This window comes from Schistocerca gregaria, chromosome 7, assembly GCF_023897955.1.
Source record: "Schistocerca gregaria isolate iqSchGreg1 chromosome 7, iqSchGreg1.2, whole genome shotgun sequence".
Taxonomy (NCBI): domain Eukaryota; kingdom Metazoa; phylum Arthropoda; class Insecta; order Orthoptera; family Acrididae; genus Schistocerca; species Schistocerca gregaria.
The window spans coordinates 58,757,959-58,776,522 of NC_064926.1; positions in this window are offsets into that span (position 1 = coordinate 58,757,959).

Below are 18,564 nucleotides of genomic sequence, written 5' to 3' on the forward strand. Positions count from 1 at the left end.
CAAGCAGCAAAATAATCAAAAGATCCACACACACTGACATATATCATTTTTAATTCCTGATTAAAATGTTTAGACATTGCTGTAGATAATTTTTTATGTTTTCTCTTGCAGTCTGGAACTCAAAAGAACTGTATTAGAACACCTGCTTCAAATTTATAATCCCATAATCAAACACCATTTGTAAGACATGTGCTACCTTAATGTTAGATTTGAACTGCACATTCTTCAACAAAATTTCGAAAGCATGACCGAATTGTGACAGGAGAATGAACCCATTCTTTTTTAAGATATTTATTTCGCATATCCAGCAGAATAAGAGAATAGTCAGCTGTATTTACTCACTGCAGTAATGTATAATAGTCCTGAAACTACATTTATTACTTGGTATGGCTAGTATTCGAAATAAAAATACGCACACATTAAATTAGTTCACATATCAGAATCCATTCAATAACTTTTAAACTTTTTTGACATGTGTACTCATGCCAACATGATCCGAACTGGCAGTACCTGGTACTAATGTGTATTAAACTTGCACTACATTCACACTAGTCTGGCATGTGTGTCTGCCAAAATGTAAGCACATTATTAACCATCAAAATGAGAGTGAGTATTATTGGTATAATATATTAGGTTAAATTTAATTTCAAAAATTAATTACAGAGATATTGTAATACACCATGGCATACTTGACAAAATATAAATTTGGATTTCTAGTTAAAATTAAATAATTTACTTAATTTCAGTTTCAAATTTACATCATGAGTGTTTTACAAACAGAAATTATCAGATTTTAATTAATTACATTATTACTTTGTTAGCTTATTAACACTTGTTCTGATCTTCACATTATGTATGTCTAATTCTATTCGGGATTATGAAAAGGAATTCAACAGCATTTATAAGACAAACAAACACTTGTTGTAGAAAATTAAATAATAATGATATTGATTATGCTTGGATATCACATATTGAATCAACAGTTGGAGTTGAATGAAAATTGGAACTGGCAATAACAAGTATTTAAGTACATAGTAGAAGCTGGATCAGCTTGTTTACTAAACAGGTTTATCACACCAGGTCCAATACAAGATCCCTCAAGTACACCTTTCATAACTAGAAGACATTCTGAGTATTGATTGTTTATCTTCACTATTTATTATTGTCCAAATAAACCTGCATTAGGCACAAAGCATTCTCTCTCATTCTCTGATGGGGAACTTTCTTGATAATATTGTGTTAGATCATGTCAAATACCTTTCTTAGCTCCCAGAGTGTTACACAGATTATATATTATTTCCCAAACAATTGTATACCTTTGTTACTAATCTCTGAACTGCTTTAGCTGTAGAAAGACTGGATGTGAACAGAGATTGTAAGGAACTAAGTGTATCATTCTATTCAAAATATTCCCTCATGTGTTTATGTATGTAGTATTCTGTTATTTTCGAAATTGTTGGCATAAGCGTCATAGGTAGCTAGTCACACAGAGATTCTACAGCTCAATTGTTGTGAACTGGTGTGGCTAGAGCTATTTTGAAACATTCTAACTAATTACCTTCAGTTAAGATTCTATTAACTATTTTAGTGAATAGAATTGCAATTGATTTTCTGAAACATATGATAACATAATTTGAGGGGAATAGTAATTCCCTCTCCTAAAACTAGTGAGCTTAGCTATTAATTCAGTGCCCACCTTTTCTGTTACATGAGACCAAATTTTTAAAGGCATTAAATAACAATTTTCTGTGCTATTTCTAAGGCATTTGAATGTGTTAATTATAGTATCTTCCTGGATAAACTGAGAGTTTGTGTAATTGATGGTATAGCCAACCCATATCATATTTAACCAAAAGAATGCAGAATATTATATTTAATAATTCAAACAATGTAAAAGAGTAAGATTTTTCTGACTAAGGAGAAATGTCTTGTGGAGTTCTAAAAGGCTCAGTCTTTAAGTCGACTATTGTGTCTTATATCTGGAAACTAATACACAACAAGCAGAATTAGTTCTTCTTGCAGATGACCCTAGTATCATAACGATCCAAACATGCACACAGTAGCAGAAGAAATGTAAATAATCTTCTTGAAAGTATTATTGAGTGGTTTCCTGCAAATCGTTTAATTTTCACTTTAAAAAAGATGCAACATATTCAGTTCTGCACACCTGGAGGTACTACTCCAAAAATAAGTATAATACACAGTGAGGAAATAGTAACTAAGGTGGAAACGTCGAAAGTTTTAGTTGACCTCACTGATGAGATTTTAAATGAGAGAAAACACATTTTGTAATTCCTAAAACAAATTATTTCATTCTCATTTTCATTACAAACATTGGGGTGAGACAAAATCACTAAACTGATATATCTTGTGTATTTTCATTCAATTAGAAGATAAATGTTACTGTCTGAGCACAAAAATGGTGAATATGCTCTTGTTTAAAAGATTCTGACTGAAATGTGGCGTATCAGGTGCCTTGTTCTACCTTTCAAGCACCTCAAAAAAGTTTCTCAAAAATTTTGGCATATGAACATATTTGGACTCTTTTTAACATGCAACTCACATCTTATTCCTACAAGTAAATAACTCGCTCTCACCCTCAAGTACATACTTGAATGTCGCTCATTCCAATCCATTCCCACTTGCCCATGCCCACTCATTCATTCAGCCCAGTACATTGTTATTATCTCTTTGTGTCTCTGAAATTGTCACTGTCTCCTGTGTCACAGTCTCCTTCGTTCTGTCATACTACTACTCTCATCTCACTTTCACACTCTCCCTGTGCTCTCTCTTACTGCTACTACATCATTCATTCCTTCTTACTGCTGCTGCCTCTTCTCAATTTCACTGTCTCTCTCTTCCACATTGTCATTGTCATATACTCTGTCTCTCATCCTCAGTGACTCTCACTTGCTTCCACTTTCTCCTTCTCTTTATCGCCCTCCCATTGGCAGCACTTTTCTATCACTGACAACTGTGTTCCATTGCTACTGTGCCCTCTCTTTCTCTCGCACTGACATTGTCTGCTTCACTCTTTGTATACCACAACCACTGCCTACTGCTATCCAGTATTTATCACTTAATCATATCTTTCCCACTACCACTGGGCCTTCTCTCTCAGCACAAAAAGTGGAAATATGTTAACCAGCCAAAATTTTTTAAGGTGCTGAGAAAGGTAGAATGAGGCAGCTAATACCCCTCTTTTCACTCAGAGTCTCTAAAAATGTAACACATTCTTCTTTTTGTGCTCTGATAGGAGCATTTTCCTGCTAGTCTTTTCCTTGACATAGCAGAACACGTCGCTCATATGAAAAGAGCTTTATGGGTAAGTAAACCTTTGATAGTTTACTTTTGTGAAATTGAAATAACGTAAAACTAATTTTACAGCTCAGACACTATTTTATGATAAGAAAAGTTTTGCATGTTTTGCAGTACTACAACATGGGGTTCCCATATCCCTTCTGATGATAATGTACAATCTTAACAGGATATTTATCCTTCCTATATAACGCTATACACTGCACTTCTGCCTCACACTGCATTTTATGTGCGTATTTTAGTCAACATATAGGGTAATTTTGAACCTCTAGAATGTAGATAATGATATTAAGAAAATTTTCAAATTTGTTCAAGATCGAGATCTTAGGAATATATCGTAAAAATTACACCCATTTACTGTGCATAGTCATCTTAGAATCTGCATCTTGGGTTTGATACCCAAAAGCCATGTTTTTGTTTTCTCAATAAAGTATAAAGATTTTTTGAAACACAGACATGACCCTTGTAGAAAACTGCTTTGAGAATATACCGTTAAGGTTTGAGCAATTTGCTGTGGTTACTTATTATTTGAATTTCATACCGGATATTACCTGTGTATTTTAAGTGTATAAGTAGGGTAACTATGATCATTTGTACCTTGGAAACAGATAAAGACACCAAGAAAATTTTCAGAGTTGTTGGAAATCGGAATGTTAGGAATTCATAGAAAAAATTTCATCCATTTTCTATGCATAGCCGTCGTAGAATCCGCGTCACTATTTTGGTACAAAAAATTTTAAAAAACCCTTTTTTGTGTTTGCTAAGGACCATCCATGAACAAATTGTGTCTCCATAAGATCATTAAAGCCCACTGTAGACCATATTAAATGCAAAAAGAACCAACCGATTTGCTGCATTTGCCTAAACAGGAGAAATGTGTAATATTCAAATTTTGAAACTGTGCTGGAGGACAATAGCACCAACACCATCCTTCTGTTGGGTATACAAATGACCCCTAGCCCAAGAGCAATCCACAGTAGTTGACCATACGTTCCTATCGCAAGTAGAACCCATGGTATGAGCCCCAGAAGAATTCCATTTTTATGCATGGCAGTTTGGAACATAGCCTAATAGGTAGCACATTCTGTTGCACGTGTAACAGTAATGTCATGTGGAGTAATGGCATATGAAATAATGTTTTGAGGAAACTTCTCTTTAAGAAATAAAGTGTTAATTGCTCAAAAACCTGCTTAAGAATATGTGGTGCTCACCCAGAAATATCTTGTAGATAGTGTTTAAGGAGAGGTATTTTGAAGCCTAGCAGTATATTTATTTCCTCGTGAAATTTGTTATAAATAATCCATTGCAATTGGAAATGATGTACATAATTACAATAACAGAAGAAAAAGTGACATTCATTATTCCACATTAGGGTGGTTTTTAGTACAGAAGGGATGCACAATGCTGCCACCAAAATTTTTGATCATTTACCTATTGACATACAAGTAAAATGAGTGGCAGGCAGCAAAGTTTTAAATTCGAAAACAATTTTCTCGTTGATAACGCCTTCTGTCTTGCAGAAGAATTTCTATTTTTGCAATATATAAAAAGCAGTAGGTAGGAATTAGTAACTCCTAATTGTATTTCTTTTAAAAAATGTGAGTGGCCAGATGTAGCCTGTGTGAATGTATTATGCAAATGTAAAATGACTCATTCCACATCATTACAATTAATCTTACAAATATTTTATGGAACATGAAAGTAACTAACTAACCAGAAGAAACTGCCAGTTAGTTAATTGTTAATTTCTGAAATCTATTAGTTTACTGTTGATTTCTGGCAGGAGTGCATCTCTCTTACTGATAGCCTTCATGACACATCATCTGAGTGAGAACTAACAAATAGTGCATTTACAATGTTAGATGTAATTCGTGTATGATATAGTATATCACTACAATTTATTTCCCTTTTAACTATTGCCCACTCAGTTTTCCATTTATTCACTCAGTTAAGTATATGTGAATAATTGCTGCCTTGATTTAGTATCTATAAAGCCTTTTCACTTTCGCATACTTTTCCTTGCCAATATAAAATATTTTTGTGCATATCAAAATGAAGCAAACATTATTCTTTTTGGGCACATTATAAACATATTTTTCATTAATGAATCATCATATTACATAATCCCTTGTCCCTGGAGCTGGCATGCATTTTTAAAGTGCACTAATTACAGACAATACTGTCTTGTCCCATTCCATTGTCGTTTTACAATTGTGTGCCATACCTGTTCGTTACTGTTTCAGGTTGAAAAAACATCCAAGTGAACAACACTAATATAGAATAAGTCGTGTTGCAGTGTAATCCCACAATGTGGCAGCTATGAGATAATTAATAAATAAGGAGTCGACTGGGATCTGACGCAACTATGGTGTTTAACGCTTCGAGTGGGTCATTACTGTGGGGCAATACTTGTAAATGGCAACAGAGTGATGCAATGAAAGTTTATTTCATTATTGTTTAGTTAAACAAGGATTTAGTTCACTTAATGTAGGTTTATTTTAATGTTGTTTAATTAAACTGAGATCACACTATGATTTTGTTCATAGATGTTTACCTTGTTAATACAAAGACAGCTGTTTTTACTTGTATACAAACTATACAGCACACCCACTTGTGTTACGAAAAATGTCGTACCCACTTCAGGGTTAAGAAGCCAACCTTCATATGGCCAATGAGACATGATACACACTAACAAAGTATGGAGAAGTCAAAGAAACTTAGTATGTGTACTGTGTTAAGAATGAACTATCACTATATTGTCTAATGCCATTAAAACTTACACCATCTGATTTTAATTGGGTGGACTGGAATGAAAAATGCTCCTTTGTAGAAACCTATTCCTGCAACAGTTTTACTATACAACTGCTATTTACCTACTATTAGTAGTTTAATATCCACTTGACTCCAACGGAATTTTTTTAAAAAATATTTTTGTACATTTGTACATACTGAACCCTATTTACAATACATTATAACTTGTCACGTAGCTAACAGACTTTTCTGTCCATGAACCTAGATATTCACATAATTTGTGGTAAGAGTGGATAGCGATGTAAGTTTTCAATTTTCTTTTGAATCAACAAGGATTCACAAATTCTTGGTTTATATTGGAAAGGAGCTTGTTGAATATTGTCCCACCAGAGAAAAACTCTATACTGAACTCTATAAAAAGTGGCAAAGTGTACATAAAAATTATTTTTATGTTTCGTATTGCAACTTTGTATATCACAGTTCAGCTGAAACAAGTTTTACTGTCAGAAATGAAAACCATTAGACAGAAAATTACGAAATGTGAGTGTAAAAATTCCAAGATCCTTAGAAAGGTTTCTTTGATAGTTATGGTTATATACTTTACAAATTATTCTTGCAGTTCATTTCTGCTATATAAGGACTTTATTTGCTGTAGGTGCAATGCTGCAGAATTCCATAAGCTAAAAGATTGGGTTGGGGTTGTTTGGGGGAAGAGACCAAACAGCATGGTCATTGGTCTCATTGGATTAGGGAAGGATGGAGAAGGAAGTCGGCTGTGCCCTTTTCAAAGGAACCATCCTGGCATTTGCCTGGAGCGATTTAGGTAAATCACGGAAAACCTAAATCAGGATAGCCGGAAGTGGGATTGAACCGTCGTCCTCCCGAATGCGAGTCAAGCTAAAAGAGAGTGAACATATGCAGAATAAGCCGAAACATCTCTCTGTAGGTCAACACAATGTCAGATCCTTATATGGGTGTAACATGCCAAACCGAGCTTTGTGATCATATAATGACACCACTTTAACTAGTTATCCAGCTGGGTACCAAGGAACTTTTCACACCGTGTTTAATGATGTGATTGAGTATACTATGAATGAACATCTCAGGTGGTGGAAGCATGTGTATGGATTTTTTTGGAAAGGTATGCTACATGCTTGCGAAGCTCACCCTTCAGAACACCTCAGAGATCGTTTTTACTAATTTTGGTGTTCTGTACGCAGTATACATGATGCATCAGTATCACCCCATCCTCATATTACTAAAGAAAAATGGGCATATTTGTATGCACTTGGATATACTACAATCTCAGGTGAAACAAAAAAGTAGATTATTGTTTATCTCTCTTTGCTATGTTTCATTGCAACTAGAATGATATGTGTACCATTCATAATAGGCAAATACGTGCATCATTGCAGCTCTGGCAGAGACACATTCAATAAAATAGAGTGACCCCATTTCTATCACACCCCATGCATACCATTCATGCAATATCCAACATGTACCAGCGAAGTGGCTGAGCTGACGACATGTGTATAGACCAATATGTACCAATTTTGTGCAGTTAGCGCACCAACATCTTCATCTATCCGAAGAAATCATTGTTCAACTCTGTGGTGTGTACTTTGTATCAGTACATGGAACTATGTATGAGACAGCCACACCTTATGTAGACACCAAACTACATTTGTATTTAAGTGTGCACACATAGCCAAACTATATTTAAGAATGCATAAATAAAATAAAAGTGTAAGAGCCACATGTATCTATAAAATCTCTGTAGTCATCACCTCGGTTGACTGGACGAAACACCATCATCACAGGGACTCTTGAATAACTAATTGGTCCTATAATGATGCTCAAAACCAGAAGAAGCAAAGTGGATCTCTCCTCCACAATATAGGAGTGATAACTGTGTGTTCATTACATTCAAGAAAGACAAATGTTATTTTGTCATCGGTAACACATTGTGATGGGATGTGCTTTGAGCATGTGTACATCTTTTCAATGACATTATTTTAATCCAAATACCAAATATCAGAGGAGAAACTTTCATGCATTGATAGGTGACATACATGACATTCAGCAACAGTAGTTACATCTTGCTACCGGAAAGAGTAAATCTGTACACTGCGTGTATATTAACGATGTCTCTGTGGAAGACGAGAATCACACAATATATCTGTTTTAGTCATCATATGGCAGTTGGCGTCTTTTTATTGATTCAGACATATTCCAGGATTCGAAATAAGTTGGTAAGCAATTATGCGAACCTTATTATAGCCTTCCAACTAGGCAGTATGAATTTAAAACAAATTTATCGACAACATGTAGGAATTGCCATGACATTTAATGACTTTATAAGCATTTGTTGAGGTTTATGGAATCACATACATTACACACTTCAGGTTATCGATAAAAAGAACACTAAATGGTGACAGTATAGACCAATGTCATGTAGTCATACCGAGAGGCTGATACTCAGGCCAAACATCTGTTTATATTTTGATACAAAAATTGAAGCAATCAATGAAATCCTTGACACAAAAGTGGATAGTGTTATCAAGGCAACAGCTATAAAAGGTGAGATTTTGTACTGTAGCTGCATGTAAACCAGAGAGCCCTGCTTACGATTATAATGTTACAATGTGAGCCACTGATTAAGGTGTTGCACTGCATTTAACTAACTTCCTGCTGCGCTACTACACTGGTACACCTGTCGTCCAGCACACCAGAAATACACTCCTGGAAATTGAAATAAGAACTCCGTGAATTCATTGTCCCAGGAAGAAGAAACTTTATTGACACATTCCTGGGGTCAGATACATCACATGATCACACTGACAGAACCACAGGCACATAGACACAGGCAACAGAGCATGCACAATGTCGGCACTAGTACAGTGTATATCCACCTTTCGCAGCAATGCAGGCTGCTATTCTCCCATGGAGACGATCGTAGAGATGCTGGATGTAGTCCTGTGGAACGGCTTGCCATGCCATTTCCACCTGGCGCCTCAGTTGGACCAGCGTTCGTGCTGGACGTGCAGACCGCGTGAGGCGACGCTTCATCCAGTCCCAAACATGCTCAATGGGGGACAGATCCAGAGATCTTGCTGGCCAGGGTAGTTGACTTACACCTTCTAGAGCACGTTGGGTGGCACGGGATACATGCGGACGTGCATTGTCCTGTTGGAACAGCAAGTTCCCTTGCCGGTCTAGGAATGGTAGAATGATGGGTTCGATGACGGTTTGGATGTACCGTGCACTATTCAGTGTCCCCTCGACAATCACCAGAGGCGGGCTGCACGATGTTGGGGCGTGAGCAGAAGACGGCCTAACGGTGTACGGGACCGTAGCCCAACTTCATGGAGACGGTTGCGAATGGTCCTCGCCGATACCCCAGGAGCAATAGTGTCCCTAATTTGCTGGGAAGTGGTGGTGCAGTCCCCTACGGCACTGCATAGGATCCTACGGTCTTGGCGTGCATCCGTGCGTCGCTGCGGTCCGGTCCCAGGTCGACGGGCACGTGCACCTTCCGCCGACCACTGGCGACAACATCGATGTACTGTGAAGACCTCACGCCGCACGTGTTGAGCAATTCGGCGGTACGTCCACCCGGCCTCCCGCATGCCCACTATACGTCCTCGCTCAAAGTCCGTCAATTGCACATACGGTTCACGTCCACGCTGTCGCGGCATGCTACCAGTGTTAAAGACTGCGATGGAGCTCCGTATGCCACGGCAAACTGGCTGACACTGACGGCGGCGGTGCACAAATGCTGCGCAGCTAGCGCCATTCGACGGCCAACACCGTGGTTCCTGGTGTGTCCTCTGTGCCGTGTGTGTGATCATTGCTTGTACAGCCCTCTCGCAGTGTCCAGAGCAAGTATGGTGGGTCTGACACACCGGTGTCAATGTGTTCTTTTTTCCATTTCCAGGAGTGTATGTATAGTGATAACAATCAAAGATTTCAAAAATCGTTATACCTGATTTCTTACATTAGTTTCCAGGACTGTTGGCAGTCTTAACAGTTTCCGAATGAAAGTTGAAAATGAAGAAAAACCTTACTACACAATCCTACTTCCCTTTAATGGCTATACAGGGTTATTACAAATGATTGAAGTGATTCAACAGCTCTATAATAACTTTATTGTTTGAGATATGGCATATAGACTTACGATGTGCATTCTTTTGAAGCCACATTAGGCAGGGTCTGCTGCCATCTTAAATAACCTGAAACATTAGCAGGCTGCTTTTTATGATGGCTTCTTGCTTCTTATTTCCGTCGTGTGTACGCAACAACTGTTTTAAATACTAAAATTTACAGTACTTACATGAATGACTTAGTGTCAGGAGCGCAATCTCGAACGTTTTTTCTGTTCTTAAATGCGAATTTGCTCCAGTTATACAACACATACGGCTTTATTAACGTAGGTTGTTCTTTGTTGGTAACCAAGAAGAGAGGGAAGTGATATGAAATGGATGCTTTTGTAATCCATTTAACTCCACTTGAATCGATAGTAAATGAAGGTGCAACTAAGAAACCAATGCTTGCTTGATTACTAGTAATACTTTTTGATCATTACATTTTCAGCTTTCAACTCTCAGGCATAAAGCTTTTAATGTGTATGTTTGCAAAAAGCTACCTACATATTCTTTGCTAGCTCACAAACAGGCACAATGAGGGTAGTTGCAAGGTGTGCTATTGTATGTTGACCAAGCCAACAAAGTGAATGGTTAATGACATGTCAAAGAAGCAGAACTGGGTAGAGGTTTATCTCCATGCAGGACAGCGTTCTTGTTTTATTAGACTGTCAGCGAATTAGTTTCACTGTAGTTTACAGGTCCTCTCGCTCTGAAATCTTACCTGTGATGTGTCATTCAATGTGTGACCAATAATAGCAGTTTAGAGGGTGAAAAAATGATATAACATTTTTAATACTTTGCAGCATTGGATGATACTATAAATGTGATTAATGGAGTAGTCTCGAACGCTTAGACCCCATAAAGTGCATGTTTAGCTTTTTTAAAAAATAATGAGAGCGTAACCTGTGTAAAATATAGGCCTACCTTTGAACAGTGGCCGGTCACTTGCACATACAAGAGCGTGGAGCGAACTGACTCCAGCCATAACACATACAGAATATATACAGCTACAGAACATTCCAGTGCAATGATTCTTGCCATTTGTGGATACTTCTAGAACGTACTCGAATCGAATATCGAAATTAAAATTGTACAATACAGGTGAGTTTTGAGCTCAAGACATTCGATGCAACAGTTTAGTATCATATCCGCTACACCATGGTGCTACTCAGCTGTTTCTGTGACAATATTTACATCAATATTTTTTTGTAAATTTGCCTCCAGGCTGATCACTTGTTAGTTTTTTGTTCTTCAATTAAAGAGAGACAGGTGTTAATAATACCTAGTCATCTGCTTTTACACATTACAATAATAGTCAGTCTTCTGTGGAATAGGAGGAGTTGTTAAAGGGAAATGTTTTCAGTTTAGTTTAAAATTTTACTTTTCCGTCTGTCAGGCATTTTATATCACTGCATAAGTGATCAGAGCTTTTGATTGCAGCATTGTGAACCCCTGTTTGTGCTACAGACAACTTTAATGTGGTGTAACGACGTAACGAATGTTCTTTTTTCTGGCATTGTAAATTACATATGTACATCATTGTTCCTGTTGAAGTGGAGTGGATTATTCACAACAAAATTCAAAAGGATATAACTGTACTGTAAAGTGGGTAGACTGCTACTCACACACTGAGGAGCAGGCAGGCTCTATGAAAAGAGTGTTCACATTATTTTCGGCAAAACCTTCTTTGGAAAGGCGTCAAGGCGCACACACAAACATTCATACAATGATATGCACAAAACTCACATGCATATGACCGCTGTCTCTGGCTGTTTAAGCCTGACTCTTTTTTAAAGAGGGAGACATTTAGGGCATAAGATCCTGCATTAAAGACCAGAGTTCCCCACATACCCATTGTGTTGAGTGGGGACAAGGCTACTAATACAGTGCGACTCGAATGTTGGATCGTTTGTGATTTGGATCTCAATGAAAAGCACAGGAAAGAATAAAAGTAAACAGCGCAACTATAAGTCATGTATGTAAAAGAAAATATTGCTTCAACAGTTCCATTTGCAAATGAAATGTGATCGCTTCAAAGTATAGATTACGATCCGATCGATTAGTACGCCAGTAAATGATGAAGGCTTGCATTTTTGATGAAACAGCTACATCTCTACACAAAGCACCATATGCTGTTTGGGATATCACCACAAAAATTGATAGATACCTCAACGATCAAGACTGAATAAGGATATGTAAGGGCATCACCACAGTGAAGGATTACCGTGCTGAACTTTGGGAGTAAAAATGCGGTAAACCTAATGTTTTGTGCTATGTAACATGGTTTGCTTTCTAAGCAAAACTCAAATCCCAGATACAAATGATTTCAATTCATTTCTTTTAACTATATTATGTACATAATTATCTTTTCTTTGTGGCTTTAATTATGATAATAGCAAATATATGACCAGTTTACTTTACACTTACCAAAGATGTGAATACTCTTTATTTGGCGTTAAACAATTCTAGTCAGTTACTTTCCTTATATGTTTTTCTCCACTGTTAACGAAATTAACTCATCAATAATGGTGACTTTAACTTTCCTAGGCGAAAGTGAAATTTGTAAATGTCTTTTTTTGTTAATAAAATTAAGTTTACTTATTATGTAGTATCACAATACTTCTGTCACAGACCAGAAATGTTATATCTACTGAAAAGAGCAACTAACACAAATTCTTTACTTTAGTTTATTCTTCTGCAATGTATGTAGCTTTCTTCACTTGAACTTCAGATATTTCAATACGGTTAAATGTAGTTTGTGTGCAAGTGCCAGCAATGGAACTTGTAGTTTCTCCACAAATGGCAAGGAAACTAGAAAAAGGAAAAAAATCTTGCATGCCACTGCCTCTTTGGACGTTGAAAATTATAGAATTCATAAAAGCAGTGCCTATTCAGGCATTGGCGATTTGCGACCCACTACAGGTCGTTAAATGAAATTTGGCCACTTGTCTTTAATAGTCAGTCTAATCTCCATTTTACTATGTGCTGTTCGTTCAATAATTCCCCTTTACTGGCTGTTTTACTTAACACAATGGCGTAGGGCAGGATCAATTCAAATTACTGTGGGCAAAGTTAATATTAACAAGCAAAGTAATTCCAACAATACACCTCGCTCAAGTCGAAGTGAACTCTATGCTTAGGGAAATATTGAACTAATCAATGTGTCTCAACGTAAGCTGAAGGAAACTGGACAAGTTTATGAAGGGAATAGCTATGAAAGTGGAGCTATGTTAGTCCATGATGGAGGATATGAATGAAAAAATGCATCAACAAGGGGATAAGATAGATCAGTTAAAAAAAAGAACAACCCAACACCACTACTAGACCAAGAGTATGCAGGTTGTATACTATCTCGAAGCCTGTTTAGTACACAACACCATGGCAATAAAACGCAAAGTTGTAGAGGCATGGAATACCATCCAAACCAAATTAGGACAGTTGGAATGAGATTGTTCTGCTTCAGAAACCCTGAAACCTATAACTGAAAGTGTTGCATGACTCCCACACACACCTGATGCCACATATGGAGGCAGGAAAGGGGGAGGAGGAACAGAAGAAGAAGAAGAAGATACTATTACCTATTTTTTTAGCTGTCACAGTGGTAGTGAGATAGAGGGAACATATGAAGTCATCAGGGATCAACCATATATACTGGAAACAACTATGCAGGTTTAACGAAGTATACAATACATATTGAGGACAGAGAACTCGAAAGAATATCGAGTTTATTGGGTCTAATATTCTTACAAACTTCAAAAGTCGATAAGTATTCTCCAGAAGAGACAGAAAGGTATTCTAAAATATTACATATGGCTAATGTGCATAGGAAAGGCATAATTCGTGATGGACGAATGAAAAACCCAAACAGTAGGAAATACCTGAACATAATTATTAAATCTGCCATAGCTTATATACATAGCGCCAGCAAAGGTATCAGTGTTTAGCACAAAAGAATGAACAATCGATTTTTGCAGTCTATACACTGTGATGACACCAACGAAATACTATAATGGTTATGACTGCTTGTGGCATCAGCTACCACTGGGAATATGGTTCACATGCATGAAACAATATCAGTCATTTCAGTGACAAGAAGGACGCATTACTAAATAATGATGAAGACTGTATTTCAAGAACTCCACAAATCAGCACAGAAAACATTCGCCAAAGGCATGTTGTAATTCGAGGTTTGGATGATTTATGATAGGCAGCTCTTGCACAAATGAGACAATATTCATGGGCAAATGAAGGTTTCAAATATATATTAATAGTCATTGACATGAACTCAAAATTTGCTTGGACTGTACCTGCAAAAACAAAGTGCAGAAAGTAAATTGCACAGGTGTATGACTAACTGGTGCAGATGGGGATAAATCGAAGTCCCACAAACCTCCAGACTGGTCATGGTACCGGGTTTTATAATAGATATTTCAAGACGACAATAGACAAGTAGTTGAATACAAATATTATGGAACATTTTAACAAAAACCCCTTGTATGTATCCATTTTAATCTTCATATATCATGGAAATGGATGGATATTCTTTCACAAATAATATGGCAGTATAATTGGCTCATGGAACAATAAAAATGAAACCAACTGATGGTTCTAATAATGAACTTCTAAATATGGCTTAAACTCATATTAATTTGTTGGCTCTGTGCAAGCAGAAATTTAGTGTAGGCAGTTTAGTACCTATTTCAAAACACAAGACCGAATTGGAGAAATCATACCTACCAAACAGGCCAACAGAAATATTTACAATTTATAAAGTGCAACAAAAAACCCATAGAACTTATATCTTAAAGGGTGATAGTGATAGTGAAATAAGTATTTTTTACACAGAAGAATTACATAGAAGCAGTGAACCTGATGTGTTTCCCATAAAGCACATCATGAAACGACAAGAGAGTGAATAATGTCTTTGCTGAATGGTTTGACTTCTCTCCTTCATTCAATACCCAAATGGTTGCTAAAGGCATAGTATATAATGTTACATGTAAACCCTCCAGCCACGCAGTAGCATGACATGTTTTGAACAATGTGTATTGTACATGGTAATGGCGGTATTGTCAAGAAGCTACCAGTAGAATTACACATTCCCACATATAAATAACTACTACAGGCTGAGAATAAAGCTGGAGAAGCAGCTAGCATGTGGCGACAAGGGAATTAATCTGCTACATGAGGTGTGAAAACATGACATTATCACATATACTGCAAATAAAGGTTTTGCAGAACATCATGCTATAGATCGAATTCTATCTGAAAAAAGTCCATTCATCACTGCTGGCAGCTGAAAGTGTCCTGATGCAGAAAGGAATAAGAAGGAGGAGAAGCAGAAGAAGAATAAAAATCCAGTTAAAGCACTTTGGATTCTACCAATACCTAAATCACTGGGTGGAATTATACCATTCCTAATTCCTGCACTAATGGGATTGTCAGCTATTGGATCAATTACAAGAGAAAAATCAGTCGCAGATAGACTGATTGGTAAAATGAACAAATCACAAGCACAGCTTGAGGAAGCAAAAAGACACAGTAGGATGATGGATTCAGTCGCTGGGAGGAGAAGACTATTTAAGCACATACAGGTAACGGCTTGGGCAGTTCATAAAAAAGCCCCTAGCTATACTAACTGATAGATCTGTCAAAAATACAGATACACTTAAATTTGATACACAATTTCACGTTTCATACTTTCCTGGTGTGTTTAGGCAGAAAATGATACCTAAGAAACTGTGGAAGTCTGCATAATGCAGTATTGTAAATCTAATTGTTGCTAGAGAATCTGGAACTCACTGGGTTGCGTATATTTAAAGACCCTAATGATGTTTGCTACTTTGAATAGTTACAGAGTTACGTCTGCCAAAAGAATTGCATCGTTACTTTACTAACAACAGGCATTCTACAATTTTCTGCACTACCAAGACTTCAATATAGACCTGTGTGGACATATCTGCCTCACGTCCCTCCTAATGACAGCACAAAATAAGAAACGTGCACATCACTGTATCAGTCAAAGTTTAGATGTGATATCGTACTCTCTGACTTCAAAAGAACAATGTCGTCAGTTCTATATGAGAATTAATTACTGCCACTTGATCCAAACGAGGTGGAATGGAATATTGGATTGATTGGTTTGGCAACATTCATCAGCATTCAACAAGTCACAGACGCAAATAGTACGCTACTTGTAGGAAGTGGTAGAGCTATGGAAATACTCTCTGAGCCACACTGTATTGACAATTCAATGCACTTATAAAACAATCTGTAGAAACGTTTGAGTTATGTGCAAATGGTTCCATTTCAAATGGGAATAAAGATGGCAGAAAAGACAATTGACTTTAGCAGGAAGAAGCAATGGGACCACTACTATATTTCTCAAGGCGTCAAATTTTGGAGAAGAATTCTGGTGAATTCTATGAGTGAGCACAAGTGATATACTACCAGTTAGACAAGTTTCTGTTGAGAATAATATTGCAACAAGTTTGTATCTGACTGATAGACTGATTCATGCAATCTACAGATTCTTCGCTATAATGTGCCCAGGATATGAAATTGTTGAGGGCCCTGTCAACGAAATATATCTTCCAGTCTTTTTCCAAACATTATACCACCTTGAGTTGAATATTGTAAACCAGAACAGATATCTAGGTGATCTCTGAGATGAAGAAATCGTAATGCATCTGCACTTGAAGCAGAAGCAGTGGCGTGGATTTAAGGTACGAAGCCAAAGCACGCTACTATTGGTATACCACTTCATAGTGGAAGCACTGTATGATAACACAGGAAATTACAAGTTACTTAAATCGGCAATCTTGAAGGCGTGCAGTGATGTACTCGTTATAACAGCTACATTGCAGCATCATCAGCTAATTATACACCAGAGATATTTCATTCAGCGATCTTTAATAATGATTCTCATTCAGCGCCAGGATGATTTAAAATTCCAAGTAAGACTTTCCTACATTTGGAACGAAATTTCGTTCAAAAAATGGCTCAAATGGCTCTGAGCACTATGGGACTTAACATCTGAGGTCATCAGTCCCCTAGAACTTAGAACTCCTTAAACCTAACTAGCCTAAGGACATCACACACATCCATGCCCGAGGCAGGATTCGAACCTGCGACTGTAGCAGTCGCGCTTTTCCGGACTACAGCGCCTAGAACCGCATGGCTACTGCAGCTGGCACGAAATTTTGTGGAGAAGGATACAGGCCCTACAGTGACATAGAAACACTTACAAATAATGCTTTTGCCTCCCTGTTTCAAGAAATAAGATACAGAAATTAACTGTACCAGAGATGTTGGAATCACGTTAACCCTTAAAACATGTTTTCACATCACTTTTGGACTTGAATGATTTTCAACATGCATGATGGTTCATAGAGGAATCGATAAATGTGTATGATCAGTTTAGTATGAGTGTACTGCTCATGATGCTTATGGGATACTTTGGAAACATGAAACAAATAATCCTGAAAGTGAAGCAGGAAGCAATTCTGGTACAAAGCACAATGATACATTGACGAAGATAGTAGTGAAGAAGACAATAAAATTATGGTAGAAAGATTAATATAGAAGATGGCTCATATCTCTGCAACAGATGAGGAGTATTTAAAATTTTTGAAGGTCCTGAACTGTAGCATTCAACTGCCATTAACTTCACGTTCATGGAAAATGTTTGAAAATCTGGTTCTACCAAATACATCCAAGCAGATTTGGGCCATTGAAATAGCTGTGTAATTAGAAATGCCTCAATCCTTTATAATGGCGCTCAAAACCGATAGGAAGGTGAGTCTGAAAAAGGATTTGGGTGTTTTCAGCAATCATAAACTAACTAATGCTTAAGTTCATCCTAACTCAGTGTTATACCAGTATGATAAGTTACAGCTGGACTGTGTTATTAATGTCTACAGCCTACTAAGTGTGATGTGCATGGGAGGCTTTGCCTTTTTACTATCATGGTGACGATGAATTTGGATTCATTGTCGGCAGAGAGAAATTTAAGGAATTAGAGCCCATTGCCGTAATAGATCGCTAAAAACGGAACGAAACTGTGAAATCACAACCAGTAGCTATCAGTATGGAATTTGAATCATCAGAAAATTTCTGTGAAGAAAATAGTGTACATGTTATTACTACATGACTATGTGATTAGTTGTTCGCCATTCACAGGAATTGTACAGAAATGCAGAACCAAAAAATATTAATGTAGAGGAATGAAATTTGGGGAATGCTGTTGTCTCTGTAACATATTTATGTGACTAAAATTGCAATAACGATAAATAATTTTATGGTGTTGCAGTTTTTTCTGCCAGCATATTTACTACCATTTTCCAGAATT